Here is a 26,296-nt window from a genome sequence, read left to right as displayed (position 1 = left end):
CATATTCTCACGAATTCCCGTGCATATACCCCATCCATACTCCCCTTCTCTCACACTTTTACCTCGTCTTTTAGTTTCAGTTAATCCACATACATCCACTTACGCACCCTCAAGCACCTGGACAATCTCTCTCTCTTTCACCTCATCATTTGCACATATTGTATATTACATATATTCTCCAAGTCAATCACTCTTCTACAAGATAATAGTCAATCTCTCACTCATACACTCTCACAGCCAAATTCTCATTCACACATTTTACTGCTCTAGCTATCACTCTGATATCGCATTCTTTAACTTAATATCTCCAGGCGATATCGTTTAACTTAGGGCATATTTTCGAACTGAAGCAGAGAAGTACAATCACCAAGTCATATCTTCAATATGTAAGACCTTTCGAAACCTGAAATAATATTGTCTGTTGATGGTTAAAATAAACCAGTTAGATGTATTACCATATTAAAGAGGCATGCCACTCATAGTTGGATATAAATTCTCACACATGTGTTGATCACTTGGAAGATATAGCAAAAGGGATGTTACAGTGTGCTGAATCATATTCACCTGGTCCTTCGGTATGCTGCACACTCACCTGAAAATAAAACAAAAAAATCGTTAGGTTCTGGTACACAATCTGCAGTATATTCTGTATTAAAATAATTTGGCAATTAACAAAATAAATGTGTTATTGTAAGAGTGCCTACCAATGTGTCTATACAAAAATATCCAAGGAGCTACTTTTAGTTTACTGAAAGGTCTTGTAGTGACGGAGTTAATGAATACAATGCTGGCCTTACTTTCCGACGAGTCTATCCTCAGCTGAATAAAATTGTTTGGTGGTGTGGCTTCGAACACCCAGTCGGAGTGACGGCTTCCATTGGTGATCTACTCACTCCTAGCTCAGACTTTGTCGGGTGTGGAGGTCTGGCCGATCTGTCTCGAGATTTGAACTCTGCCTCATTTACTCGTGGAAATTTTCGTCCGTTTTCCTCGCTTTTTGCCTATTTAGGGACTTAGTCTCTGGCATAGAGGAAGGATTTTTTGCTGTTTTCCAGGTTTTTCTGGGACTTAGTCTCCGATTGCCTGGGTGTGAGTGGGAGTGTGTGTGTGTTTGTGACTGTGTGTGTGTGTTTTTTTTTTTTTTCCTGCCGTTAGTGTCCCTCACTGTAGTACGACGCTGAACCCTGAAGGGGTGCCATTAGGGCACTTCCATGAAGGGGGGCCTTTAGGGCCTGGTTATAGGAGGCAGTGAGGGCGGCTCTGTTAGTTTAGGGAAGACCCGAAAGGGGCAGTGGCTGGGCCTCCCATCGCCCTTTAGAGGGCGGGGAGCATAGGTTGCCCGTCACTGTAGGGACCTTGGCCACTTTTGTTGTTTTCTTTTGTGCTGTTTCGAGTGGTTGTGTGTGTGAGGTGTGTGTGTGTGTGTGTGTGTGTGTGTTGACTGAGTTTTTTTGCTGCTTCTGTGAGCAGTATGAAGGGATCTAGCATCCCTAGGCCCCAGGGGCATTCCCGCCTCCTGCTCCCTCAGTCGAGGCTCTCCAACCCGTGTCCTGCTACAGGCACGAAGCGGGAGCGTCACTTTTCCGACTCAAGCTCCCACTCGTCAGCTCACGAGGTTTCTTGTGCTGACCCCTCTCTACCAAAGTCTACGGGAGTGGTACCTCGCTCGCGTGGTGCCTCTACCCGTTCTGCTAAGGCAGCCCGCCGACATGAGGCTATGGAGGAGGTTGCACCTGCTCCACCCTCTCTCTCTTCCACCAAGGGCACTTCAGCTTCCCTACGTGCAGTTGCCAGCCCTAATCCACGGCAAGGCACCCCCGTGAACCGAGCCCTCGGTCCGCAGCCTCGCGCTCCCACCTGCACACCCTCTCACGAGCCTAGGCCGGCTAGGTCTCCTCGTATTCTCAAGCGGCTGGAGGTCCCGTCGGAGGCTCCTGCTGCGACTCAGATCTCCCCCCCTGCTGATCCTGCTCTGCATGATGATGAGGGTTTCACCCCCGTGGTACGCAAGGGATCGAGGCGTGGTCGCCAGGGAAACGGCCCTTCTCCGGCAGTACGCACTGGGCCTCCCCTCAGGGGTCCCTCTGCTGCTCGTCCCTCCGTGTCAGTAGCTGTGCGTCCGCCGCCCCGCTCTGCATTCCCAGCTTTCCGTGTGCCGGTACAGGACGGGCATGTGACGAGTTATGACGCCGTGGCTGCACTAGAGCGTCACCTGCCAGGGCTACGCTGCTCCAACCTGATAGGTCGGGATGGAAGCTCGGTGTTGGTGCCGAAGGACGAGGGAGCCTACGACCTCTTGAGAACAGCTCTGCAGGACGAGGCCTGCCCTGTCAAGCTAGTCGAGCTGACGCCCGGCCAACAGTCTACGAAGGCAGTTGTCATGGGTTATCCCTTGCGAATGCCTATGGAGATACTGCTTCAGCACCCTCAGGTCGAAGAGGCAACCTGCTGCCAGAAAGCGCGGACCAGGGAGGAGACTCGACAGGTCATCGTCACCCTGCGGGGTCCTCTGATTCCTGTGATCGACCTGGGGAACTGGGGAGAATATCACCTTCGCCCCTTCACCCCAGAGCCACTCCGTTGCTACAGGTGCCAGCGATACGGGCACCACAGAGCCACTTGCAACTGGGCCACAGTCTGTGGGATGTGCAGTGGCCTGCACGAAACGGAGAGGTGCTTGGCCAAGTACAAGGCCAAGGAGGCTGTCTCTACCCGTTGCCCCAACTGCTCGGGAAAACATCATGCGTGGCACCCCAGCTGCCCAACCAGAGTTGCTCTTGTCAATCGAGGGCAAGAACGCCAAGTTACCTGGGTGAAGGAGAAACAGGCAAGCAGCAACAAACCGGCACCTCCGGGAACTTTCATTTGGGGGCAGCAACGCCGTCCAGCAGCGACTGCACCCCCAGTGCTAGACGAGGCAGCGTTTCCGCCCCTCCAACCTGCTCTCACTCGTCACACGATGACTGCGGAGGTCCATCACCCTCCTCCCCCCCCCAGTTCGGCAGACAGTCGAGGAGTTTACTCCACCCACGTCTCACAACACGGGCTCTCCTCTCATAGTTTTCACCAGGGAAGAATTGCGCACGCTGGGGACGGAAATTGCTACGAGCTTGGCTCAGATGCTAGAGACGCTTCTTGGCAGGCCTCTGGAAACGGCACCATTGGTACAGGCGGTGAACGTCATCGTCGACCAAGTGGTGGAGGCCAAACAACACCCGCGCTCTTCTTCCCTGGTACCTCCTGCATCACCTCCCACACAGACAACCCCACCCAGCTTCCTCTGCCTTGCCCTCGTATGCCAGTCGACATTCCTTCGGGATTCACACCAGCCACAGCAGTGATCGAGGAAGAACACAGGGCCCTTGGCCTCCAGACAGATCATCCTCAGTGCCAGACACCGCTGCCAGCCTCTGAGTCCTACAGTGGAACTGTTTTGGGGCATGAAGCAAGCTTGCCCACCTTCAGGAGGCGGCTGCCAGGGATCGTCCTCATGTAATTCTACTGCAAGAGACCCTGCTCCCGGATAATACCACTTTTCGTCTCTCGGGGTACACCACCCATCTCCTTCCGTATGTTTGTGGCGTTACACAGGGATGTGCCGTTCTGGTTCAGGACCACATTGCGTGCACGGATTGTGAGCCCCCTCCTTTCTGTGGACCTGATGTGAAGGTCCAGGGCGTGGTTCTCCATCTGGCTACGTCGCCCCTGACGGTATATAATGTATATTGGAGTCAAAGGGGCACCCTGGAGTTGGAAGACCTGTTCTCCCAGGCTGCCAGGGGAGCCGTGTACATAGGGGGCGACTTTAACGCCCACCACGCCTTTCTATCTGCGCCTCTTCAGTCCAATGAAGCAGGACGGCACATCTCTTTGGTTCTGGAGGAGATGGGTGGTGTCTCCCTACTAAATGATGTGGCAGAGGCCACCCATATTGCAGGAGGTCGCCTTGATCTTTCCCTAGTGTCGGCACCACCAGCGGGCTTGGCGTCGTGGTCACTCCACCCACACCTTGCAAGTGATCACTTTGCCATTATTGTTTACCTGCCTCTCGCTCCCCTCCCGCCACCCCCACCTCCTCTACCACGGTGGGACCTATGCAAAGCAGACTGGATGGCCTTTGCCCGTGCTCTCACGGCGGCCTTTGAGTCATCTCCTCCTGCCTCGGACCTCGAGAGCAGAGCAGATCAGGTAGCAAGTATTTTGGCACAAGCTGCTTCTCTTGCTATCCCGCAGCGGCAGCGCTCGACGAGATGCTACCAAGACGGCTGGTTCTACTGCACCAGGATCAAGGAACTGAACCGGAGACTCAATGCGGCACACAAGCAGTACCAACGGTGCCGTACATCTCTGCACCGCCGGTACCTGGTTGCCGTCACGCGGCATGTGGCTTCCGAGAAGCGCCGCCTTTGGGAGGAGGCGTGGATCAGATGGTGTCGTACCCTAGATTCTCACTCCACTCTCCGTGAGATGTGGATGAGAATCAGGTCCATCTCTGATCCACGCCCTCCTCGCCCTCCCTCCCATCCTGACCCTGCCGCTGAGGCCAGCCGTCTTGCTCAGCACTTCGCTGACCGCTCTGCCTCTTCTAATCTCCCGCAGTCTGTCAGAGCCCTACAGGCGCAGCTGTCCACCTCTCGCGCTGCAGCAATCCAGGCAGCGTGTGATAGGCCTGACCCTGCTGACTGTCCAATCACCAGTGGGGAGCTTCACAAAGCGCTGCAGCGCAGGGAGGACACTGCACCGGGGCTCGACGGGCTCACATACTCTCTCCTGTCACATGCTGGAGATTGTGGCACAGAACGTCTACTTGATCTGCTCAACCTCTCGTGGTCTGAGGGGCGTCTGCCGAGGTCGTGGAAGGCAGCTGTTATCCACCCAATTCCGAAGCCTCGTGATCCCTCCGCCATGCACCCCATCTCCCTTCTCAGCTGTGTTGCTAAGACGGCTGAGAGGGTTGTGCGAGCTCAGCTTGCTTGGCGGCTGGGACCGCTGCACCCAGGGATTTACGCCTACCATCCAGGCAGGAGTACCACCCACTGCCTTGCGTCATTCCTTGGGGAGCTGAGGGGAGGAAGGGGAATGGCTGTCTTCCTCGACCTCGGGAAGGCCTTTGAACTGGCAAGCCCCACTGTTATCCTGGCGGCTCTTGCGGCCAGGGGTGTGGGAGGCAGGCTCCTATCCTGGATCCAGGATTTTTTTAATGATCGATCTGCGGGGGTCCGATTCCAGGGACACCTTTCCCCCTTTCACGCACATCCTAACGGCACCCCCCAGGGGAGTGTTTTGAGCCCTCTCCTTTTTAACATCCTCATGGAAGGGCTCTTGACTGTAGACTATGGGCCTGGCATTACCCTCCTCTGCTATGCGGACGATCTGGCCCTCGTCTTTGCCAGGAGGGACTGCTTCACACAGGCGGACTTGGCCCTTTATCGTCTGCATGCCAAATGCACTGAGCTAGGGCTGAAGATAAATTTTAATAAGACGAAGTGTATGCTCTTTGGACTCCATCCCCCAGACTTTCCTATGCTGCTTGGGGGGCAGCAGCTCTCCCTTGTTACTGTGCATCAGTATCTCGGAGTCTGGCTTGACAGGGGTTTTACCTTTGCCTGCCATGTTCGGTACCTGCGGGAGCGCGCTTTCACCAGACTGGCTGCTCTCCGCTATCTCTCCAAGCGGAGTTTGGGGGCGTCGTATTCAGTCCTACGAACATTTTATATACATGCAATCCGATCCCTGGTGGACTACAGTGCCATCTGTTTGACCGGACTCGCTCCACCAGTCTCCAGATCTCTGGAGGTTATACAGAACACTGCATTCCGTATCATGCTGGGTGCTCCACCCTGGACCCAGACTGTCAATCTCCGTATGGAGAGTGGTTTGCCTTCTCTGGCGCATCGTGTTGCACTACAAGCGGCAGTCATCACTCTACAGCTGATACGGTGTCGGCCCCACCTGCCGGTCTCTGCCCTCCTACGACGTCTTTTGTGCCACCCACCCGAGCCTGCCACTCAGCGTGACTGGCCCAGGACTACAACTGCTGTTATCCATGGACTGGGAGCTGCTGCGAGCCTCTGCCAAGATCCTGATTCTCCCTTTCCTGGGTACACTGATCCGCCACCAGGGGACCCGCCTCTTTTTGAATTTGTATGCCCCTCTGAAGCCAAACCTCGAACTTCCATTCCTGCACTCCTCTGTCAAGAGGGTCTTAGTTGGGTTGCGGCTCTAGATTCACCAGACACGGCCACTTATTTTACAGATGGTTCAGTATCCTCTGATGGCTCTGCTGGGGCAGCCTTTGTCTCTGGGCATACAATTGAATCTTGGCGACTCTCTCATGGTGTATCCGCATTTCAGGCAGAGCTTGCTGCCATCCTGGGTGCTTTGCGCCACGCTCATCACCATCATCATCACCGTGTCGTAATTCACACAGACTCCCTTTCCTCCCTTCAGAGGCTAAAATCTTTCTCCTTGAAGGACAACGTCTTTCTTCAGACTGCAATTTTTACTTTTGCATCCCTTCTCGTCCGTAGGGGTGCCACTATTACTCTCCATTGGCTCCCAGGTCATGTTGGAATCAGCGGCAATGAGCGTGCTGATGACACAGCACGCTCAGCTTGCTCACTTCCTGACGTCACATTTCAACTGCGCCCCAGCCCATCGTATGTCATTAGCACTCTCACTGCTACCATTAGCAGGCTCTCTCGAGAGGAACATCAGCTTTTGGTGACACAAGGCTCCCGCTCTGCTACATGGTACGCCACCGCCACTTCATATTCTCTTTTGTTACCCTTTAAAGGCATACCCAACTATATTGTAGTGAGGCTCAGGCGCTTATGTCTGGGGTTTCCATGCTACAAACAAATTGTCGGTACAGAGCCAGACCCGTGTACCCATTGTTTGGTCTCATCTGTGGAGCCCCTCATTCACTATCTTCTGTACTGCCCAGCCACTACGATGCTCAGGTCTCACCCTGACACGACTTTTGCTCAGACAGGGGATGATTTCATGGATGCCGCTTGCATCGTTGCACGTGCTCCTCTACAATTATTAATCGCCACAGTCAGGGAATACCAACGCCCTCGATAATTCAAGCTCGCGCAAGTTAAGCGCATCTCTGATGGGCTCTTTGTTTGCCCGTGTCCCAGCATTGCTCGGACGAATATCTCAAAAAAAAAAAAAAAAAAAGGTGATCTACTCTTAAATGTACTGGACTGCTGTAGTGAAGCCTCGGGTCCTTAGGCATCAAAGCGGTTTAAATGAGATTCTCTCTCTCTCTCTCTCTCTCTCTCTCTCTCTCTCTCATTTCAGCCACCCTCTGCCCCTAACTATCACTCCCCGAGGTTACCTAATGAAAGCATAACAGGAAATCCCGTTAACTCAGAATAGCACTACGGTACTATTTTTTTTTTTTTTTCATCCTGCCATAATCACCAAACATTAACCCTTGCAGTAACGACGTATTTTATAATAGCGCTGCTCCTGTTACCAAAGGACAATTATATTTTGTTTAGGAAAATCACTTTGTGGTGACAGAAAAAAAGAATATCAGCATTATCCCTCTGAACCATGTTGGTTTTCCTTAGGTCAGGAAAATCGTATACTGTATAATGCCTAGTTGAAACCGTTCGTCTAATAGCATTTATTTGTTCACTCTTTCACCCGTCAGGTAATTTCACCTCTCCCTAATAGTAACGGGATTAAAATCCATCTTTATTAACCCTTAACATTATGTGACGTATTATTTATTCCTTCTGGTTTCCCTTCTTAGTAACGGGAGATATCTCGTAAAGAAATAGTTAACAGAGAATTCTTCACTAAATTTTATCTTGCTACATTCACAAACAGCATTAAAACTACCACTGCAACAACATAAAAATATCAATGTGATATAACCACAGGCATCATTATACTTAGTTCCCTTCAACTTGGCTTAAATTTCGTCATCTCCATATATTGCATGCTGAACTGTGATAACGTGATTAATCTTAGATTCTGGTATTAGTCACGAAGGTGTGGTTGGGAAGGGATGTAGAGATGAATTTTCCTTTAAGCACCTACTGGAAATGAGCTGTGATAGAAAGAAAATGTATATAAGCATCACTATCTTTGGCTTGTTTTCGCCCAACGCTACTGGATCACTCCCACAAATTGATTATGATGTTGCGGTCATATGAACTTCGACGAGCCATACATATGAGGTAGGAGAGGATCTCTTTGGTTACTAGTAAAAAAACGGCCTATGGTCAATCATCAACCTAGATGAAGAAGCAAGAGAACTTTGTCAGGTTAAGTAAACATGCCAATACCACCATCACCAAAAGCACCAGCAACACCAGTAGTAAAAACAACTGTTATAAACCAGTGTTTCTTAAACTGATGAATGGTTCAGCCAAGAATGAACGAAATTATTTTGGGGGTGAATGAAACGAGAGAGGTGAGTGAAAAATAAATGAAACATGAAGTGTGAATGACTTAATTCAGTCAGATATTTAGATTTTGTTTTATTCTTCAAAAAGGTGTAGCCATGACAGTGGCCAGTAAGTTTATATTGTTTGTTAATGGTAGTGAAACTGGGAATTTCAGTAGATTGATTCGTAATGCAAATTGTTCTGGAGAAGGAACTGAACCTCGGTTTGAGAAGGTTGTCACATTTGTCCAGGAACATCCCAGTCACTGATCAAAAATATGCATGTGAACGTAAAAGTATTCTGCTTGTCCTATTTGTTTTGTAGGAAATGGGCAATAAGAAAACGTTGTTTCTGATAATCAAAGTCCTAAAACTTAATATGTAAACTATAATGAATTATTTTATTTAAATTTTTGGTTACTCCTAGATTTCGTTTGGCATTTTTAGGATGACTAAATTTTTAATAAAATAGAAACACTTAAGACATTAGTTTATTTGTTGTTTTGCTAATGTGACAAAATGTAATATATATGAATTTATACAAAGAGATGTGTAAGACAAAAGTAGCCAGTAACATAAGGATGTGTAAAAGCGGGGTAACGAAATTTGCGATAAAGACTCAGAGATGACTGGCAGTGAAATAGTCTAAGAATCACCGACCTATACACAACACAACTAACACCGCTAGCAGTACTTGTCGTTATGACCACAAAACACCTGCCATCCTTACCACAACCCTGTCACTATAATTACTACCATTACCACCATCACTGCCATTCCAACCACAGCTACCAAAATCACAATAACTTCATCTTGGTCAGTATCGCCATCATCATCACCATGATCACAACGAATTACCATCACAGCATCTCTAGCATCACCAACAACGACCATCATCACAAGAACTACAATTCTACCATCATCACCACAACTACATTTCTAAATCTACAAACAATACCACGACTTCCACCATCACACCCAGCACCTCTTATTTGCCACCAGCACCACTACCATCAATAGTATAACTGCAATCTCCCTTCAGTCAAGTTATATCAGTTACACCCTGACTAGCCCGACACTCCACACTTCCTCTCCTCCATTTTTACCCTCCCAGCTATCTGCCATCCTCTTCTTTCTGTCTTCTTCATACCCTTCCTCTCCCCTTCACAGCTGTCACTCTCCCCCATCTTCCTTTGTACACTTCTTTTTCGTCTTTTTCCCATTGACAATTTTCACTCTTCCGTCTCTCCTCCTCCTTTTTCCTTATTGCTTTTTTACCCTCCTTTCTCCTTTCCTTTCCCTTTCTCAGCTTACTCTGCCTCCTCTCTCCTCTCCTCTCTTTCCCTCCTTATTGTTTTACTTTCTCTTTTATTCCTCTCCTTTCCCTCTTAATGTCTTGCTTTCTTTCCTTTATTCCTCTTCTTCGCCTCTTAATCTTTTAGCTTCTTTCTTTTATTCCTCTCCCTCCCACCTTAATCTTTTACTTTCTTTTATTCCTCTCCTTCCCCTCTTAATCTTTTAGTTTCTTCCCTTTATTCCTTCCCTTACCTTCTCTCCCATATCCATTCTAATACTTCTCTCTTTTCCTTTGCGCTTCCCCTCCCTCTACTACCTTCTTTACATCCTTCCCTTTCTCTCCTTTCCAGTCTTAACCTACCTTCCGTGCCCTTGATCCACCCCCATATCTTGTCGTCTTCACCTATCAACCCTCATTCTCCTATCACTTCCCTCCTCTCCTCTCCATCTCTTCTTCCCCTGCACCTTCCCTCCAGTATATTTTTCCAACCTCTTTCCTTCCTTTTCTTTCCTCTCCTACACGCTCGTTTCTTTTTTTTTCCCCATCCTCCATACAATTGACAACACTGAATGAGTTGCGAATATGGAAAAAAAAAAAAAAAAAAAAAAAGGAGGGAAAAATAATGATAGAATAGGGAATGAAAGAAGGAAGGAAGGAAGGAAAGAGAAAAGATTGAAAGGACGACCGAACTAACGAATGAATGAAGAAAACGAAGATTTAAGGAAGGAAGGAAGGAGATATATGAAAAAGGGCAGAGAAGGAGGAGGAGAGGGAAGATGAAAAGAGCGATGGGAAGAAAGGAGGACAATGTAAGACAAAAAGAAAAAGGATGATAGGAATGGGAATGAATGAGAGAGAGAGAGAGACAGACAGACAGAGACAGAGACAGACAGACAGACAGACAGAGACAGACAGACAGACAGACAGAGACAGACAGATTAACTGGAAGGAGTGCACCGGCCTAATATGGAGGGAAGATGATGATTATGCTGGTGTGGAATGAAAAAAAGAAAAATGGAGTACGACAAAAGGAGGGAGAGGTGTATTGCAGAAACGGTTTATATGATAAGGGACGAGGAAGATAGGAGGAGGAGGAAGACAAGGAGAACAAGGAGTAACGGGATAATATGACGAAGAAGAGGGAGTGTATGGGAGGGGAGATAAATGATATGAGGCAAAGAAGGAAGAAGAAGGAGGAGGAGATCTGATGGAGGAAGGTGTATGATATAAAATAGGTGCTGCTGAGAGGAGATGGAGGAGGAAGAGGAGGATTAGGACAAGGATCAAGGCTAGAATTAAGAGGGGGAGGGGGAGGAGGAGGAGGGATGGGGGGAGAAGAGGCTATGCAATGGAAGGGGGGTATACGACACTACAGGGGAGGAGCACTAAGAAGAGGAAGGCAAACATGAAGGAGAAAGAGGTATACAAAATGAAACTTGGAGAGAAATAAATAAGGCACGGGAGATGCTAAAGAGAGATGACCTTCCATGGTCGTATTTTCTCAGTTATTTTACTTCCCCAACACCAGACGATTATGTTCAACTCAGGGTGAATTATAGAGTATTAATAAGGTAATCAATGATCCTCTCCTCTTTGGTACAACTTTAGTTAGCACCAGACGATATTATGCTCTTACAAGTGCGTCATAGAGGCCTGGCAAAGTAAAGAAATTCTCTTGAATGTCATTTAACTAATGATGTCAGTATTTAAATAAGTAAAAGAAATTAAATATTAAACCCTATAAGATTACAAGAAAATTTCGCATTCGTTAAAATCATGTAGCTTTCACCTGTGGCGGATCCAGGATTTTTTATAGGGTGGGCTGCACGGGAACTTCCCGCGTATTCCAGGCGCTGAAACCTCTAGGCAACAAGCAAAGGGGTCTGGGGTGAGCTCTAGTTCCCTCAGTGAGGTCTATCCCGGCCCAAAATAGAATTTTAGTATTTTGGTAAAATATAGGTGGTTAAACCAACAAGTTTATTTGTCATATTGCTCCAGTGTTTTAAACTGACACACAGGAATGGTTGAAGTTGGTATATAGGAGAGATAGCACTTTCCAGCCCTTTCGGGCCACTCAGCATTTATTCAAGTGCTCTAATGACAGCCATTTCTGGATCGTGCTTCGCTTTGCTCAAAACCAACCATTTATGAGTTGACGTAGGGACAAGTGCTTTGCCGCCCGGTAATTTGCTCCTGCAAACAATGAAAATAATTTGGAGTCAAAACATCCTTTTAGAATACTTCAGTCTACATATAATTGACACGGGCCTATCTGTCACCCAACTGAAACTATTCTGCCAAGTTTCATCAAAATCCTCTTTCCACGTTCGGTAGCACTACACACAATCCGGTCCCCGAAGGATTGTAGCATATAGGATGTACCGGAACCTGAGTTTTTTTGAAGTTCCTGTTCAGACCCGAACTTTAGGGGGAAAATCATCAGAAACCATTGATTGTGTTTGCAATAATCAATTCAAAGTGCATCCGAGATCATATTACGTTATATTTTATCAATTATCAATATGTAAAGGAGAAACTATTAAAAATAAATCAGAGATAATGTTCTCTACTTTCCAAGCAAATGCAATAAACAAATAATCCTGCTGTTACAATTACCTTGAAAGGCTACAGTTTCACACAACATTAATCACAGTAATTATAATGGTGTTAATTTTGCAACGTCAGTTATAATGTGAAAATATAAAATGGTTTAATATCAGATTTAGCAGCAACACAGAGGTGTGGAGAGAAATACTGTTATCTTTTAAAACATGATATGCATTGTACAGAAATCATATAATCATATTTCTGTACTTAAACTGTGGTCCGCAACCTTATTACGCTAGTCAGTCACGCAATGATGGGAAAAAATCAGCGATCGGCAGTAGCTGTAAACAAGCAACATAAATCATCGATACATTCCACATGATTAAAGGAACCATCAGAAATATAAGGCCAAATTTTACCGTAAGTAGATTGTTCTTCAACAGTGGAAGTACAATTGCATAAATGTTACGCACTTCTGAGTCAACGAAATCAGAAGGAGACCTGACCCCTGGAATACAAGTCTGCTTTCTCTTAGGAGAAGACCTCATTTTCCCCCTCATCTGGGGGAGGCGGTAGCTCAGTCGGAAGAGAGTTGGCCTGCAGTCCTACCGGACCCAGGTTCAAATCCTCGCTGGGGCAGGGAACAGTTTAAGAATTTGAATTTAATAAAAACAAACTTTACTGATCTACCAGAAGACCCCCCGACATGTCGTAAAAACACCCCCGCTAAAACCATTACACCAGTCCTGTATGAGACAGCCCTAGCATGTATTCAATATAGACGGTGGGTATTAGAGCCAGAGTGGTGACATGTAGAGGTGTATGGTATGTAGGAGGACTACTGGGCCTTGGGAGCAGGCTGGGAAGCCCATGCCTAGAGTCGGACACACAAAAAAAATAATAATAATAAAAATTAAAAATAACGCAATGAGTAGGCTTTATATAGCATTCATAGTAAATAGTTAGGGATTACAAAGTCATCTATGTACCTCAGCTTATTATTTACTCAAAATACACGAAGTAATAACCATCTCACTGGCCATTTAAATTAAAAAAAAAAAAAATTAGCTTTAAAAAAAGGATTATCAGACAATCATTTCTAGGTGCTAGGAAGGTTCCGCCCCCCCCCAACCGTCATATTTATTTATTTTTTATTTTTTTGGCATCCTACAGATTAAGTGATTCGATTAAACCATCGACTGTGTGTTTCACATGACAACGTTGATTGTGTCAAGAGAGAGGAACAACAATTTCCTTCTAAATTAATAAGAGGGGTCAAAGGGGGGCTGAGAGGATTTACTGGGGGCTTAAATCCCCGAAACCGCCCTTGGCGGTGCCACTGGCCTTTACTAAATTTCTCAGTACAAGAACTCTTTCCTAAGTTGCATAAATTCACCCAGAGGTAACAAGCATCAAATAAAAGTACGTTATTGTACTGAAACAGTTACGATGCTCCCTACTACTCTTTCTTCGGAGACTAATTTACTAGTATAGTCTACCCAGCCAAGCTTTCTCTGCTTTCACTGATCCAATCACACTTGGCAGAGAACGGTGACCCACCTAGCCACTATACACACTCACAGAAGATCATCACGCATCTAGCCACTACCCACACTCACGGAAGATTATCACGCCTCTAGCCACTATCCACACTCACAGATCATCACGCATCTAGTCACAGTCTACACTCACAGATCATCACATATCTAGCTACTAACCACACTCACAGATCATCACGCATCTGGCCACAGTCTGCACTCACAAAAAATCATCATGCATCTAGCCGCTTTCCATACTCACAGAAGGTCATCACCCATCTAGCCACTATTCATACTCACAGATGATCAACACGCATCTAGTCACTGACCACACTCACAAAAGATATCACTTATGCAGGCAATGTCTACATTCACAGCAGTCATTCGAGTAACGAAGTCGTATCGAATTAAAAATGAGAGAATCAGAGGGACAGCGAAGGTGGGTGAGGTATCCAGAAAGGTGCTGGAAAGAAAACTAAACTGGTACTGACATGTGATGAGAAGGAATGAAGACTGTGTGGTGAGGAGAGTAATGGAAATGGAGGTGCAAGGAATTAGGAAAATGGAAGGGCCGAAGAGAAGGTGAATGGATTGAGTTAACGAAGATTTGAGAGAAAGGGAGCTGAAACGGGAAGAGACGTAGGGCCGAGCTGTGAGGCGAAGATAATGAGAGTGGTTCAACCATGCAGCACAGAAATACTCTAATGGAAATTTCTTATGAAAGGGTCATTCGTAGGGAAGGAATATAAAGAGAGCAACATTGAGACGAAAAGAGATATGATGAGATGGAAGAGGGAGCTAATGTGGAAAAGATTTTTTTTTTTTTTATGTCTCAGTTCAAGGTTAGTATATTCTGCACATCTCAGTTCAGTTACAGGAGCCTCAAGGCAGTACCGTAACTTGAAATATTTAGTGAGCTGTGAGTAAATTATAATTGTGTCCGTATAATTGTGCTTATTTTACGGTAATAAATAAACTTTCCTCTTAAACAAAAGCATAACGAAGATCAGTTTCTTTTTTTTTTTTTATAAATCTATTCTAAAGTTGATTACTATCCTAATTTAAGTATAACTATTATTATAGGAGACTACTGATATTACCATTAACAACGATAGATGTATTAATAGAAAAACATAGAGGGAAAAATGAAATAAAATTTTGAATATGCATTATACGATAATTTTTTCAATATTTTTAATTTTGGGTAGCCTGAGAAGAAAGAAAACGAAAGGATTCTCTCTCTCTCTCTCTCTCTCTCTCTCTCTCTCTCTCTCTCTCTTTCTCTTCCTTCTTTACAGTTTCTCCCTCCTCCTCCTTTTTCCTCCTCCTTTTCTTCCATATTTAGCAGCCCTTTCCCAATATTCCCCTCTCACCTCGCAACATACGAGTACAATGATACCTAAACGTCTTTCTGTCTGCCTGTCTGTCTGTCTGTCTGTCTCTCTCTCTCTCTCTCTCTCTCTCTCTCTCTCCTTTCCCAATATTCCCCTCCACTCTCACCTCGCACCATACGAGTACAATAATACCTAAACGTCTTTCTGTCTGCCTGCATGTCTGTCTGTCTGTCAGTCTGTCTGTCTGTCTGTCTGTCTCTGTCTCTGTCTCTGTCTCTCTCTGTCTCTGTCTGTCTGTCTGTCTCTCTCTCTCTCTCTCTCTCTCTCTCTCTCTCTCTCTCTCTCTCTCTCTCCTTTCCCCATATTCTCCTCCACTCTCCCCTCGCAACATACGAGTACAGTGATACCTAAAAGTCTTTCTGTCTGCCTGACTTTCTATCTGTCTGACTGTCTGTCTGTCTGCCTCTCTCTCTCTCTCTCTCTCTCTCTCCTATATAAGCTCTAGGTATTTCCTTTATATCTTCATTATCTTTTTCCTCCCTTCCACATTCCCATTCAACTTATGGACCCGAAAAGAGTGGATGAGTGTGGGATGGCAGTGGGAAATTCGATGGCCTCATCACAGTGGTTGAGGCAGTAGCTGGACCGACATTAATACACAAACAATACCGACCTTAACCCCATCAGTAAGGTAATATATTTTTCAATAAGATTTCCGCTAATTACAATTTCAGTCAATTAAAAACAGACTTGTAGTACTGATGGAAATAATGAAGGCTGTAAAATTAATGATCTAACTTCTGTCGTTTGATAAGTCTCACCAGACCCGAACAAAGTCATCTGACAAGTGCAGTGATATATATAATTATGTTGAGAAGCAGGATTTCCCAGTTAGGAGGTGCTGGAGTATTCCAGACGATTCTCGATATTTTTCTCTACGTGTCAAAGTTGCCAGTTAGCCTGCTAAATGTGAGCAGAGGTATTTTGTGAGTTGTACATTAATTTTTGCACCATTTTTCTCTACAACGTTTTATTTAAGTGATTGTTCGTTAAATCATGACTGTAATGTTATCTCCTTTTACACTAATGCATGTAGAGTGTTATATACCTGTAATGTAAGAAAACTCTGGATATTGTGTATGTCTCCAAGATGGCAACTGTTGCTCTCCCGAGAATGTAGTACATGATTCTAGTATACAGGAAGCTTATGTAGGGATGGGGAAGGGACTAGAGGAACTCTCAGTTCAGTCTGAGTTTCAGTTCAGTTTAAGTTTAGTTCAGTGTCAGTGCAGTGTCAAAGCAGATTGTATAGCCCCGGTACTTGTGATCTGTGTTGCTGCACACCTAAAGGCGGCCTCTAGGAAGAACAACTCACAGGGCAACATCCTTTCTATACTGAATTACTTCTGTTGGAGCCTATGGCAGTGTGGAATGGGGACGTAACAATGGTGTCAGGAGTGTGGATAAATAGAAAAGTGCTGGAGTGAGTCTTACCTTTGACATGGAGGCAGAAGGTGTACAGACAAGAGGCCAAACTAAAAAAGAGAAGGCATCGCTGGCTGCAGTTATGAAGTTATTGCAAGCACAGAATGAAGAACAGGAAGAACTCAAAGAACAATTACAGGCACAAATTGTACAACTATAAGCACGTAATAAAAGACAGAAAGAACTCAACGAACAACTACAAGCACAGCATGAAGCACAGAAAGAACTTAAAGAACAATTACAGGAACTGAATGATAAACAGAAAGCACTCAGGAAAGAAACCAAAGAACAGCTATTACAAGCACAAAGTGAACAGCTAGAGGCATTAGAGAAGCAACAAAGTGAGTTACAACTGAGGATGCAAGGACAGCTAGATGCTTTCATGGGGGAAATGAAGGAAGAACAAAAACAGTTGAAGGAGGATGTATACTCAGAGCTATGGCAGCAGATGTATAAGGTAAGCAATAATGTGATGGAGTCCAGACACCACATAGACAATCACCTGAAGATTAGAGAGGGAATAGTGATGCAGTGCAGACAGCATGTAGATAACCAGTTGAAGCATGTAGTCATCCATGTGAAGATAATCAATCAGAAAACTGAGGCTGTAGAGAAATACTGCACTGGTGAGACTCAGGTTTGTGAACAGGGAGTATATGAAAAGAATGAACAGTGTGTGATGCATTTTGATGGATTCCAAGCAACTAAAGATGCATTACAGGGCTGAATAATCAGAATGTAGGAGTTTTAAGTCCTGGACTTAATTATGATGCTCCATTTTTCAGGCCCCAAACCAGTGAAGTGCATGGCTATAATGGGGGTCCAATTCAAAAGAAATCTCAAGAATTTCATGGTAAAGTATCTTGGGAAACTTACGATTCAACGTTTAAGCTACTTGCTGGTCAGAATGGTTGGGATGATAGGCAGAGAGCAGTGCAGCTGGCTACTAGTCTCAAGGGTACTGCAATGGAAATTATGGGCCAGATGTCAGTAGAGGAGTGAACAGTTATTAGTCATTAGCAGACGTACTGGAGCACAGATACAAGACTGAGGATTACAGAACAAGATTCCAGAGCCATGTATGGGCTCAAGGCGAATCCCGATGGCAGCTTGCTCATGACCTGGAGATCATAGCATACAAGGAGTACCCTGGAGCAGTACCTACCCTGTTGGCTATTCTTCTGAGGACCCAGTTCATCGATGCCCTTGACAATGCCGAGTTGAAAGTGCAAGTGAGGCAGGCACAACCCAGAAGCATGCAAGAAGCACTAGAAAGGGCTCTAGAATTTGAGTCCTATGTCATGTCCAATACAACCACTTTTTTCAGGCAGGTCATAGTGCAGGATTCAAGGCAAGAAAGAGGCAGGTATGTGAAGTGGAAAAATTTTGAGAAAGTTGCTGGTGCTGTGAAAAGCTAGGACACAGGAAACAGGATTGCTACAAGTGGAAGAGCAAACAGAAGACTGTTGGTTCTGCAGGAAGCCGAGACAGAAGAAGGATGATTGTTACAAATGGAAGAAGAAGCAAAAACAGAGCAATACATAGAAACCTACAGTAGTAAAAGAAAGCATGTTGGACATGCAGTGAAGTGGGACACTGCAGCTCTGAGTGTCCAAACAAGAAAAAGGAGGATAAGAAGAAGGGTGCAGATGACCAGAAAGATGCAGAAAACTAATGGGGGCTGGTGTTAATGGGCAACCACCAGCCGGCTTTTCCCAAGTAGTTCCACCAACGAGAAAATGCAAGAGAACTGTGGTCAACAGTGTGCGGATAGACGGTAGAATAGATGGCAACCAGTGTTCCCTGGTGATTGATTCAGCATCACAGCAGACTTTTGTGAGGCCTGATGTGTTTCACTTTCTGTATCTGCCTGAGTCATAAGAAGAACTGTGTGGTGTAACTGGGCACTGCGCAGAACTGAAGGGAACCCTGGATGTCTGGATTGAAGTGGCAGGACAAAAGGCGACTCTTACAGTCTATGTAGCTGAGATGGAGGATCCTTACCTTCTTGGCCTGGACTATGTACACTAATGTCCATGGGATGTGAGTTGGATTTCTGCTCCATTAAGCTCAAGGTTCAAGGAAGGTCAGTTCCCGTCATGGCAGTGAAACGTACCAGTTCTGCAGGCGAAGTGAGGGCGCTCCACACATCAGTGATACCCCCAAAATCAGAACTATTGCTCCAGTGCACGTTGAGTGGCTCTTTTGATAGCTTTCTAGGGATAGTCGAGCCTGATGTATAGGTATGGTGCAAGACGAAGGCCTGAGTGATGGTGTGAGAACTTTGGTGGAGACTGGTCCAGGTAAAGTGCTGGTTGTGGTGGCCAGTTTCTCCCATTATTCAGTAAGATCAATGAGAGAGAAATTGTGGGACTGTGCCAGGTGGTGGATCCTGAGTGGCTCCGGAGGAAGGCCTGTAAAAGAAGTGTAGTCAAAGAAGATGGGTATCTGTCAGACCACTTAGAAGACTTATTTTCAAGGAGTTGCCAATGCCTTGATGACTCACAAGTGCTGAAGTTGAACAAGCCGCTGATGAAGTTTGATGTCTTTTACACTGAAGCCCTAGACCTGAAGTGCACTGATCTAGTGGACCACTGTATAGACACCGGGGACCACTGCCTGATTAAACAGCCAGCATGGAGGATGTCGCCAGCCCAATGGCAAGGAATGGAGAAGGTGATGGAGAATCTCCCAAGTCAAGGAGTGATAGAAAAGTCCAGCAGTCCTTGGGCATTAGCAGTGGGTCTGGTAAGGAAAAAGGTTGGCTCAATAAGGTGCTCTGTGGATTATCAAGCCCTGAATGAAGTGACAGTGAAGAATGCATACTTCTTGCCAAGGATTGATGACAAGCTGGGTGCTCTGTCAGATGCCAAAAGGTTCTCCACCCTAGACATGAAGGCAGGATATCATCAGGTCAAGGCTGCAGAGAAGGACAAAGAGAAAACAGCCTTTTCATAATGGGAGGAATTTATGGCAGTTTGAAGTTATGCCATTTGGCCTATGCAATGTACTTTTGAGTCTCATCCTGGAAGGCCTGCACTGGCAGACAGCTATCATCTATCTGGATGATGTAATTGTGTTTGGTTGCACTTTCGACCAGAAATTGAAGAGGCTGTCAGAGGTGCTGAACAGGATCTGAGAAGAGCACCTCAAGCTGAACCCCAAGAAGTGGTACCTGTTTCAGAAGGAAGTAAAGTACCTTGGACACATTGTAGGCAAGGGCATCATCCGTACTGATCCAGAGAAGGTGGTAGCTGAGGAAAACTGGCCAGTCCCAACTTTTGTGAAGGAGCTATGGAGTTTCCTGGGCTTGTGCACCTACTATCGATGTTTATCAAGGACTTTGCAATGATAGCTGCACCTCTGCATAAGTTGGTGGGGAAAAGGCAGAAGTTTATGTGGACTGCAGTGATTCAGAAGGCCTTCGATGAACTCATGAGTGTGTTGGCAAGATCTCCAGTAATGCCATACCCAGATCAGAGTCAGCCATTCATTCTGGAATGTGATGCATGGGATCATGGCATTGGTGCAATCCTGTCGCAGGGGAAGGATGACAAGGAGTATGTAGTGGCTTATTACAACAAGAAGCTAAACCCACCAGAGCAGAACTACTATGTCACCCATAAGGGACTCTTGGCAGTGATGAAAACCTTGATTTCTTCCATCCCTACTTGCATGGGTCCTACTTCATCATCAGGGCCGACCATGCAGCACTGAAGAGGCTGAAGACATTAAAGAATTCGGAAGGACAACTAGCACTCTACGAGGTAGCTTGGGAAGATGGACCAGAAGAACCATGAGGTGCAGCACCATCCTGGGCCGGTACATGGCAATGATGACAGCCTGAGTCATCGGTCTTGTGACCCAGAGTGCCAGCAGTGTAGTAAAACAAGAAGATCATAGCAAGAAATGCAGCCGTACTGCAGTGACAGGACCAGAATCACCTGAAAACCTGATGAGGATGCAGATGGAGGACGCAAACTTACAATGAGTGCTAGAGTGACTGCAGCGGAGTACAATGCAACCATCTTGGAAAGAGGTTTCCAGGTTCATCCCTCTGACCAACAGCTACTGGAGTCAGTGGGACCTTCTTCATTTGAACAACGGACTATTGGAGCATCAGTGGGAGACACCTGATGTCCTCAACAAGTACAGTATTGGCAACTGGTGGTTCCAAAGAAAATGAGGTCCGAGATATTGGATGAGTCTCATAACCAGATGACTACTGGGTTCCTGGGAGTGAAGAAAACTATATGTCGGCTGCAACAGGGGTTTTACTAGACTGGCATCCATCCAGATGTCGAAGAGTGGTGTTTGGCCAGTGATGTATGCCGTGCCAAGAAGGGACCCAAGAAAGGAGGGGGCACCGATGGAAAGAGTCACAGTGGACATTGCTGGACCTCTGCCACTCACTGAAAGAGGAAACTGGTATATATGTGTCACCATATACTGCTTCACAAAGTGGCCAGAAGCCTATGCCATCCCTGATCAAGAGGCTGAGACTGTTGCTCAGGTGCTGGTTGACCAGTTTTTCTGTCACATTGGAATGCCACAGGAGCTACGTTCAGACCAGGGTAGAAACTTCGAATCTGCTGTGTTCCATGAGTGCTGCAAGTTACTTAGGATCAAGATGACCAGGGCGATCCCATAAAGCCACAATCAGATGGGATGGTGGAAAAATTCAACTGGACCCTGGGACAAGAACTGGCCAAGTACTCTGTAGGTGAACAAACGGAATGGGACCAGAAATTACCTGCGTTGGTTATGGCATATCAGTCTGCATCCCATGATTCTACTGGCTACACCCTTGCAAAACTGATGCTTGGCCATGAGTTATATTTACCCATTGACCTGCTAATAGGATAACCAACTGGTAAGGAGCTACCTACAGAAACCTCCAGCTATGTGAAGCATCTCCAGGAAAGGCTCGCTGAGGTACGTCATCAAGTGCAAGAAATTCTAAAGTTTCCAGGTGAAGTGATGAAATGCAAGTATGATCCCAAGGGAAGTGAGGTGAGCTTCAAAGATGGTGACAAAGTTTGGCTATACAATCCTCAGCAGAAGTAGGGACAGACCCAAGCTGCAGAGGCCATGGGACAGGCCTTACCCTGTGATGGACAGCCTATCAGACGTAATGTATCGGATTCGGGGAGGCAGGAAGTCTCGCCCAAAGGTGGTACACGTGAACTGTCTGTGGCAGTACCATGGACTACGACAGTACAGCTGGGACGTCTCCAAGGAATCATGTTCACCCGCAGCCAAGGATGTTTAGAAGGACCACGGAGCTGAAGTACAAGAGGAAGGTGATAGTTTCCCGAGGGAGGAAGTGAATCAGAAAGAGGAGCAACACAGTCCAGGAGGAGTGGACTTTGTGGAGGAGCAGGGACATCGTCAGAAGCGGCATAGGAGAAGACCTGATAAGTTGAGGGATTATTTTGTGTATAATTAAATGTTTAGTTTGGATTAAGGATTATTTTTGTAGACATTGTGAAGTTTTGTCGGGACGAAAAAGTATAGGACTACATAATAGATAGATAAATAAATAGATAGATAGAGAGACAGATAGAAGCAGGAAGTCAAATGATGAGAAGGTGTTGTGTTTGCGAGAAGCGAGCAGCGCTAAACGCTTACACGGAGGAAAGCTGACGACAGCGGCCAGTAAGGAGATGATGCAGTTAGCTGTCAGCAGTCCTCTCGTGAGAAAGTTCTGTTGCCATGAGGAACATACGTGACACACACACCCTACTACACCAGATTTTAGGAAAGAGAGTTTAGAAGGAGACAAGCGACCCTAGAGAGAGGTCGAGACGGAGATTAGCCTTAGAACAGAGAGAGAGAGAGAGATAGCGAGACAGGGAGGTAGCTACCCAGGACTTATACTATTATACCTGTTTAATATTTCCAAGACAAATAAAAATAGTCCCATACTATTCTTTACCTCTCCCGTCACTACATGACATCTGGTGGGGAAACTACTACAAGATATAACAGCCGCTCGACCACAAGTCTAAAATATACTTCTCTACAAGTAACTACAAAGTCTTTATGACATTTGGTAGCAGCGAACGTATACGAACCTCGTCTACGAATCAACATTAAATTCCTACAAAATATCAAGATTGACAACAACCAACAATATCAGCTCCTGCCCCTCCGTCTCCCAGATCATTACGCTGATGCAGAGGTCAAGAGATCACTCGACGCCTTGCAGGTAGCTTAACGACAAACCAGCAAATCTGCGGACATCGTCTCCGAATTAAAAGCAAATTTCTACAAAAGCAACCGAGACTACAAGATTAGCTTCAGTTCTACAAAGTCTACAGCCATCTACAATCAACTACAGCCATCTACAATCAACTACAATTAACAACTCTACGTCGTCTGTATAATCTTCTACACGCACCTACAAGTAGTGGCAGTCTTCATCCCACAACGAGTAAATCACAAGAAAAAAGGACCAAGAATACATCAAGAAAGAAAGAAAACAAACAAACAAACGAAGAGTGAGAGACGACTCACAACTCATAACCACCAGACCTCACCCTCCTCTCTCTGCTACATCCACCAAACCCCCAACGCTTACGCAGGTGTGAAGAGGTCAATGCACGCAGCAAAACACCAAGTCCATATTTACAACTCATCTTACTCACTCGTCTTCACTCAAGTTACTCATCGCTACTCATTCACTCACCACAGCTACCAGTGTGGGAAGCCGACGTCACCATGTGCTGAGATGACATCACAACGCGAGTCTGCCATGCCAAGCAACGTGTGACTGACACCAGGCACTTCTCACCCACTACTCATTACTCATTATTCACATAGCTCCTACTCATATTCACTTATTTTCACAGTTAAGTTGGAAATTCGACGTTCTATGTTGAGGTTTGCCTGGGACAGCCGTTAACCACTACAAATACCAGGCCATGGAGTTTCCTGAGTAATATCGTCCATCAACACACCACTAGAATTATCAAGAGATCTTCAATCAAACCTGTATTTTCTTCCGAGATCGACTTTTGTATCGACACACCTCTACGATCTGTATCAAGTGGGTAAAATTATACTTGCTCATTTCTTCTCAGTGCTAAAATTAGCTATATTCAACTTATTTAATCATCTAGTTTGCTAGGACATAAATAAACAAGAGGCGTATTTCATAACATCATATCTTAATGACAGGAATATTTTCGCAACCACCCACGTTAATACCAGATGACACACAAATTGCCACAACATCAGACTCACAATTAAGAGACAGCCCACCCATTGTACAACCCACACCACACGTTATAGATAAGGAAACAAATACGGGAGTTTCGGATGATGAGTGGGAAACCCCTTCAGACGTTGAGAGTATCGACTTCGCAGCTGCCTTAAATACGTATGCCAATATACTTAACAGGGTTCACCGGTCCGGTCATACATATTCTACCATTCCCTCACATAACGATAAACTCGTACAAGTTGAATTAACAGGGCAATCATTAAATATGAATCAAGAAACAAATACTGCTGATCTAAAAACCACACCTCACGTTTTTGTGTATCACGAGGATAAGACTGCCCCAAAATTCTCTGGCACAGACAAGGATCGCATTGATGTCATTTCATTAATCAGTCAGTGCGAACAAATGTTCATCAAGCGCCACATACTAGATGAACAAGAGAAAATTGCTATTTTTTCATCTTGCATAAGCCAGGAAAGATGTCCAGCAAGCAATTTATTGCGCTCCGATAAGCTACATCGTGCTAGGACATATGATGAATTTAAAACTGAATTTCTGAAGAAATTTTCTGGAGGTATGAACTTCTTGCCAGGTATAATTCCAGAATTACATAAAATTGTAGATCTTGTAAGGGAGCACACTACAAACCATGTGCTCAGTGAAATAACTGCTGATGTCTCCACAATCAAGAGAACCCTATTAGCTACTCTGGAGAATTCTAAGTGGATAACAGATGATGGAAAGATGTCCCCAGACCTCGTCGTGGACATCATTGGTTATGTAGCTGCCTTGTGTAAATTACCTGATAGAACCCTGAAGATCGCCAAAACAATTGCGTACACCCCGGGAATGTGCTTACTAGACTTAATGAACGAGGTAGAGATGCAGTGCAGTAAAGCAGGTGTGGTCGACACACATGCACATTCTGGTAGAATCAGGGTACCTGAGACAGTATCAGCTGTGAAAACATCAACACCGACCCCAAACAGAGAACAAAATCGATCGCGACCTGAAATGAGGCAGCCCAAACAAACAAAGACGCCTAGACCTCGTTCCCACACGCCTTCCTACAGGCAGTTTCATAAGTTTTCGCGCAGCCCGAGCAGGTCTCGCGCCATAAACAACACTTTTTATGGGAAATCACCTCGTAGGTCACAGTCAAGGGATAGGTCCATTCTGTGTCATTACTGTGCAAAACCAGGACACACAAGGTATGAATGCTTTATCAAGGCAAAAGAGGATACCCCCCCCCCCCAAGGGTTTGGTCCTTACTGTAGGCATCATAGATACCAAGGGCACTGGACTAGTGATTGCAAAACAGTAGAAAAAATTGTGTCTATGTTCAAATCGGGGAAGACCAAGTCATGACAAAAAACGAACAAACGTAAAGAAGAACAAGGTTAAACTTCACATAGGAGGCATGTTGGGAAATGAGTGTATCTTGATACCAGCTGTATGTGAGGATCAAAACGTTTCCTTATTTTTAGATACAGGCTCTCCAGTGAACTTAATAACACATGAAGAACTAAATAGAATTCTTAAAAATAAAAAGAAAGTAACTTTTCTGGATGAAGCTGATTTAGAATTAAACACAGTAGATGGTCAAGAGATTACAGTAAAAGGTATGATAAGATTAAATCTCAGTTTCACAGAAACTACAAGACCATTCTCTGCATTGTTCTATATCGTTGAAAACTTAGCAATTAAAGCTCATATGTTACTGGGCTTAAGATCCATGAGAACTGAGAACATAACTATACTCCCACAAATGAATGGAATAGACTTTGATAATGAATTTATAGAGGAAATACTTTCAGAGCCCTCACCGATTGGTAGAAGAGAGCCAAAAAGAATTGGTAATATTAAAGGCTTTAACAAACATACACAAACAGATGAGTGTATAGATCCACTTACACCAGCAACCCCATCCTCCAGAATTAGTGACCCAGATAACAGTACTGATTTATCAATTTTTCCAGCCCATCTCACTAATGATTTGGTTATACCACCTAATTCATACATGAAGGTTACCATAAAGAGCAAATTACGGAATAGTACTGTTCTTGTCTTAGAAGAATTATGTAAAGTAAAGGGATTGTCAGTAGAAAACGCATTATGTCATACGAACGACGAAGGGCTAACTCAGATATTCATTATTAATCACATGAATGGGGAAGTTCAGTTGAAGAAGGGAACTTGCATAGTTAATATTGAAAAATGTTTAGCCCCTGTGAAGGAAATAAATATTGGTGGAGTAACAAGTGAGATAAAATCTACGGATAGAGAAAGAATAAAAGAGAATTTAATGCACTCAGGTGAATTTGACGAAGAAAATGATTTGTTAACCCTGCTGGAAACACACAGGGACACCGTAGCCTTGCCCGGAGAACAATTAGGGTGTACTAACTTGATTAATCACATGATTAATGTGCACCCAGAAACACCACCAATTTTCGTAC

This window comes from Coenobita brevimanus, chromosome 29 (genome assembly GCF_032717465.1).
Source record: "Coenobita brevimanus isolate Jiangsu-jjx chromosome 29, ASM3271746v2, whole genome shotgun sequence".
Classification (NCBI taxonomy): domain Eukaryota; kingdom Metazoa; phylum Arthropoda; class Malacostraca; order Decapoda; family Coenobitidae; genus Coenobita; species Coenobita brevimanus.
Note: the sequence above shows the minus strand (reverse complement) of the source record.